This window comes from Apium graveolens, chromosome 2 (assembly GCF_009905375.1).
Source record: "Apium graveolens cultivar Ventura chromosome 2, ASM990537v1, whole genome shotgun sequence".
NCBI classification, from domain to species: Eukaryota; Viridiplantae; Streptophyta; class Magnoliopsida; order Apiales; family Apiaceae; genus Apium; species Apium graveolens.
In genome coordinates this window covers 94,101,690-94,108,574 of record NC_133648.1, presented here as the reverse complement: position 1 = coordinate 94,108,574, position 6,885 = coordinate 94,101,690, and positions in this window count along the sequence as shown.

Sequence of the window (6,885 nt, the reverse complement as noted above, 5' to 3'; positions counted from 1 at the left end):
AATTTTTTTAATTGATATCGAATATAATTCTGCTTCCTAATATATATCAATCAGTTATCTTTTCTTCCAAGTATTCTATTCCTTATAGAATTCTTCTCCATGCATATCTCTTCTTATGTTTGTCTTGATCTTCTTTCCTTTCAATTAGCCGCCATCCTTATCTGAACGCCTCCTTAAGTCCTGATATTATCTCCTGATAAATATCTCCTGATAACTTAAGTTCTAATAACTTAAGTCCTGACTTCAGTATAAGTACTGATTTCCAGTTAAGTACTGATTTGTCCTGTTAAGTAAGATCTGAAAACTAAACACAACATATTAGTCATGACATCACAAATATATCTAACAAAGTTTGACAATGTCATTAACTACAAGACTACTAAAGATATATGGGACACAATTCAAATCATCTGTTATGGAACTGAACAAGGGAGGGAAAACAAAATGCAACTTTTAATCCAGCAGTATGAGCATTTTCATTGTGAAGATAGTGAATCTTTAAGTGACATATTTAGTAGATTTTAAAAACTACTAAATGCACAAAAACTGCATGGAAGGGTCTATCAAACAAAAGATTCAAACCTGAAGTTCCTTAGATCTCTACCAAAGGAGTGGAAACCTATGACTCTCTCTCTCTCAGAAAATCACAAGATTACAAGGAATTTACCTTGGACAGACTGTATGGGATTCTAAAGACTTATGAACTTGAGCTAGAACAGGATGAGCAAATGGAGAAAGGAAGGAAGAAGGGAGGATCTATAGCACTGGTAGTTGAGCATGAGAGGGGAAAAGAGATGAAGGTTGAAGCTGTGGAATCTACACCAAATTCCAGGGTTTATGAAGGCAAAGGAAAAGGGCTAGTAGCTGAACTTGAAGATCATCTTAGTCAAGATGATATAGAAGATATAGATGAACATCTAGCTTTCCTGTCAAGAAGATTTTCCAAGCTTAAATTCAAGAAGAATTTTGGAGCAACCAAGCCAAATAGAAATATGGTGGATAAATCTAAATTCAAGTGTTTCAAATATGGCTTAAGTGGTCATTTTGTAAATGAATGCAGAAAGTCTAGTTCTGAGAAAAAGAAGTGTTAGCCTGTTAATTATAAAAAGAAGTATTTTGAATTGCTCAAACTAAAGGAAAGAGCTTTCTTGACTCAGGAAAATGATTGGGCAGCAGATGAGGAAGACGATGACGAAGAACCAAGCTATGTCAACCTAGCCCTAATGGACAAATCAGATAAAGAAGAGGTCAGTTCTTCAAGCAATCAAATAATCACCACTAACCTAGCACATCTTTCTAAAGTTGAGTGTAATGAAGCTATAAATGATATATCTACATAATTGTATAATTTGTGTATTACACTTAAGTCACTCACCAAGGAAAACAACAGGATTAAAGATAATAATATGTTTTTAAGTAAGAGAATTGTTGTGTTAAAAACTCAATTTATTGAGTTTGAAAAATTGAAAAAAGAGTGTAGAATTGTTTAGGAAGAATTGACTGAATCCTTAAAGAAAGAGGAGATTTTAAGAAAGTAGCTTGAACGAGAACATGAGGTAATTAAGGCATAAAAATCATCTAGAGATGGCCATACTCAAATTACCAAAGTTCAAGGTATAGAGTCTTTCTGTGAGGAAGCCTGGAAAAAGAGCAAGGAGAAACTGAATCCTAATTTAGAAGAAGGACTTTCATAACGAATGGGGATTTAACGGATAATGAAGATAATCCGTCGAATGATAAAAGGAATTATCCATCAAAAGATATAGAACCACATATGTCGAGTGAAAGAAAACCAGTTAGCAAAGTCAAGATAGCTAAGTTAGATGAGAAATATGGACCAATTTCCAAGAACTTTGTTCTAGGAGAAATAAGTCAATTGAAAGAAAATAAAATAGTCAATGTGGGGCACCTGTCAATGAAGAAGTTGAATGATAGATTGGAGAAGATTGAGGTTAAAACATAATCTAAAAAGAAAAATAATAGGAATGGGAAAGTAGGAATTAACAAACACAACAACTACACACCTGATAAATATGCACCTAGAAAAATATGTGTGAAGTGTGGTAGTGTTAATCATTTGTCTATTAATTTCAACCTTGCTATGGCTGCACCCATGTCTGCACCTTCCTCATTTCCCAATATACCCACAATTCCTGTGAATGTTATGCCTGCACATAATTTGAATGCACAATTTGCTAACATGCCATTTGCACAAAATCCTTAATATGCTGCATTTAGCATGCCTCAAATGCCATTTAGCATGCCTCAAATGCCATTTAGCATGCCTTACTGGAATAACATATTTGCACAAAATATGCCTTTCCATGCTAACTAACCCGTGCATGATAATTATATGATGATGAATGGTTTTAACGGTTTTTCTCAAATGACTAAGGATGAATCTCAGTTACCTAAGTCAAATGTGGACAAGCCTAAGAAACCAAAGAAAAAGGCTAACAAAGCAGGACCCAAGGAAACTTGGGTACCAAAATCAACTTGATTTGATTTTCTTGTGTGCAGGGAAACAGAAAGAATCTTTGGTATTTGGATAGTGGGTGCTCAAGGCACATGACTGGAGATTCTACCCAGCTCAATGAGTTCAAAGAGAAAGCTGGCCCAAGTATCACTTTTGGAGATGACAGCAAGGGTTATACTGTGGGATATGGCTTGTTTTTTAAAGACAATGTCATCATTGAAAAAGTTTCCCTAGTGGATGGACTCAAGCATAATCTGTTGACAATGTAATTGTACATTACATTGTCAAGTGATTCTATTAAGATCAATTGCAAGCCACTGTCCAGAGATACTTTTTCTTTTTAAGGTTCAGTGTATTATAAAGGATCTTTAGGAGCATAATGTGCTGGAATAACCATGTCTCCATCTGTAGAATCCTCAACTCTTACCTAGGGGTGAAAGGCCTATTCTTGAGGATCCGAATATAGTGGATTGACCATCCTTATGAATATCATCATTTTCTTTTTCCATAATGTGTAGTTAGATCTATCAAAGGTAGGGATTTTAATACTTCTGAGCTTCTGTGTATTCATTCTTCCAAGATCTTTAATCTGTTTGCTTTCAAATTTTGCTCTGATACCACTTGCTAGGTAATGAATACAACACAGGGGGGGTGAATGTATTTTTCTTGATTTTGGGTTTTTCTTGAATTATTTTTGGTTTGGTGAATAAAGTAATCTACTTTGTAGTGAATTGTGTTAACACAGAAATAATGAAATAAAAATAGTGAACACAAATCTTCAAAACGCACTTAATTTTATATTAAAATCAAGTATGTCTTGCTACAAAATTTTAGGGTTCTTTGTTGATAAAGAGCTCAGCTTCTTCCTTGATAGAGTACAAGATTCTTCAGATCTATTTTTTTCTAATTAAAAGAAAGCATCTAGAGTTTACTTTATAGAACAGTAAACACAGGTTTTACACAGCATGCAATAAATGTACTAAACCCTACTTTAAGTTAATTAAAACTTTCTATTTCTCGCTTAGTGTATCTTTGCACATCGTGCATGTCTGTGACTTTACTTTTTTAGTTAATCTTTGCATTTGATCTTGTATTCTTTAAGCTACTTTTTGTAGAATTTTTAAATTAGTGATTGATTTGTTTGTTGATTGATAATCTTGGATCTTTAACGGGTCTGCATTTTGTACTTTGAGTTTTACATTGAGATCTCCAGTTTGAACTATAGAGAAATGACATCTCGATAAGTATAATGACTTATCGAGATCTCTTAGTTCTCTACAAGTGTTTTGACTTATCGAGGTCTCTGAGTTCTCGAATGTGAACTTGACTTGTCGAGATCTCTGAGTTCTCGAATGAGCTTGACTTGTCGAGATCTCTGAGTTCTCGAATGAGCTTAGCTTGTCGAGGTCTCCATGTCTTTGCGTGTAGAGTTAACTTGTCGATATCTTTAATCTTCATCTCTTTATTTTGGATTATCGATATCTCTGAGTTCTCTAATGCAGAAATGACTTGTCGATATCTCCAAACTTCATATCTTCATTTTGACTTGTCGATATCTATGAGACTTCTCTATAAGCTATTTTTGACTTGTCGATAAGTCATTTTGGAGTTCTCAAATGACTTCTATATGTGACTTGATCTGTGACTTGTAGATTTCTTGACTTAGAATTTTTTTCTCAAAACAGATTTATTCAACTCCAAGCTTCTTCACAATGTCTTTGAGGCATGATCTCTATGATCTTCTTCCAGAGTTTATTCTTAGGCTTGAGACTGTTTTAAAAAAAACTCCATTCTAATCTATTGACAATTTTACAGACTCAAGTAATACAATACAAAGTGCAAATTTAGATTATCATACAACTTACTTAGGGCTATTAATTTGACTTAGTCTTGTTATAGTACAGGCATGTCTTGAACAATAATTTTATAGTCGAATTACCAAGGACGAGAGCCAACGACGATACTATTTAGGTTATAGTGGACAGACTAACCAAGTCAGCTCATTTTCTTCCTATTAATGAAAGATTTTCATTGGACAAGTTGGTTCACATATATTTGAAAGAAGTAGTAGTTCATCATGGAGTCCTTGTGTCTATTGTATCTGATAGAGATCCACTATTCAATTCAAGATTCTGGAGAAGTTTTCAAGAATATTTGGGAACCAAACTGAATATGAGTATAGCTTATCATCCATAGACTGACGGCCAAAGAGAAAGAACGATCCAGACTATTGAAGATATGTAGCGTGTTTGTGCTATTGATTTTAAAGGAAATTGGGATGATCATTTGCCCTTAGTAGAATTTGCTTACAATAACAGTTATCACGCCAGTATCGGAATGCCTCCCTACGAAGCTCTTTACGGACGCAAATGTTGATCACTAGTATATTGGGATGAAGTTGGAGAATGTAAGATACTTGGACCAGAGTTGGTGCAACAGATAAAAGAAGTTGTCGAAGTTATTCAGAAAAGGCTAATTGCAGCACAGAGTCGTCAAAGGAAATATGCAGATCAAGCTAGAAAAGTCATGGAATTTGTAACATCCGGGAAATATCATGTAATTATTTTTATCAATATCTGATTATTATGTGAATATTATATGAATTTTTGGTGAATTATCTGATGGTTGATAATAATATTTGGATGTTTGTATATAATAAAATGTGAGTATGTTAATTTTAATATGTCCAGAATAAAATATAGATAATTAAGGTATTTTTCTGGTAATTAATGGGGTGTTATATGATTTTATAGTGATTTATGAATTTATTAATTATTTTCTGCATAATTATAAAATTATTTTATAAAGCCCGGAATCGTCCGACTTCAACCGTTTTTACGCTTTTACAACCCGAAACTCTTCCGAAAACTCCTTCCTAACCTAATCTGGTAATTCCGGACATTTTCCGTGTTTGACTTTTTCGATCCGGATTTCGGTTTGACCCGTGCGCGGCCCGGCGCAAAATTTTCGATACAATAATCATTTCGGTGAATCAACAAAACCCGTATTCTCGAAAAACAGGATATTATTACATTATTTCCGTATAAAGTGTTTTATAAAAATCCCGGTTGGGATAATTATCCAAAACTGATATCAAATCAGATCGTTTTTGTAGTTACTTAGCGGCTAATCAACTAATTTAACGATCCAAAACGATCCAGAACGAACTAATATTCCATAAACATAAATAGCATATTTCTTATTTCATTTTATTCGTTTATTCATTTACAACCAGTAAAAATATAGTAATTACAAAGAAAAACCCTAGAAACTGATAAGTTCCTGAGAATCAAACACACAAACGAAGGCGTTACCGAACTCCGATTCAAGTGTGCGATATATCAAAACGAAGCTCTCGAAATATAGAATCATAATCAATCATCAGTTTTTACCCAGAAATCAAAGTATTTTTCTGATTTAATTATTTTAATTCGAATTAATTATAGATTAAATTATGAATTTTTGTTCTTGATATTTTTGATATGATTTGATGGCATAATTGTGTAGATTATTTCTTCCTGGTCAATTTGGTATATTATATGTTAAATTTGGAGTTCAATAACATACAGAAATTTGGGTTTGATTCTTGAAAAATGAATTAGGGTTCTAGTTCTTATGAATATTTTTAATCGGAATTAGGACTTTCTCCTCCTAGCATTTTTTGGTGATTCTGATATGTGATTGATTTTCCTGAGGAGATTTGCAATCAATTCGTACATCAAATTATATAAAACGACTTCGGGAAGGGGCTGGAACCGCTTCGCCGGAGTTCTTGAACTCAACCACGGCGGTGTGTTTTTCGAACGGTTTTCCAGCCGTTTTGTTAATCATGGATAGAAACCAGGTACGGGAATGAATTTCTGGCACTCAGGGTAATCGTTCTGCACCATTTGGTGTTGTTCTGGGCAGGAGAAAGCCGGCCGGTGGCGGCGCAGCGGCGGGGCCGGCAGCAGGGGGATAAATTACAATTTGACCCCCAGTTGTTCGCAAAAAGTATAAATTCCGTGTTTTAGTTTCAAAACTTTACGTAAATAGGATTTCTGTTTACTTTATTCTAAAAACGATGCTTCTACTATTTTAAAAATCAGAAAAACTGTTTATTTAATTATTTTAAATTCAGAAAATTGTTTTAATTATTTATTTAAAAATAAATCAAAATTATTTTATTAATTAATTTTAATTAGTTTTTAATTAGTCGGTTATTTTATAATTAATTGGTTAATTAATTTAATTAATTATTAATTAATTTTAATTGATTTAATAATTAGATTTAATTATTTAAAATTGATTTAAAATTTCCGAAGAATAGTTTCGAGTTTTAAAATATTATTTTAAATTATTTTTAAGGCTCGATAATTATTATAAAATTATTTTAAAGTAAGATTCGGATATTCGAACCCTATTATTTA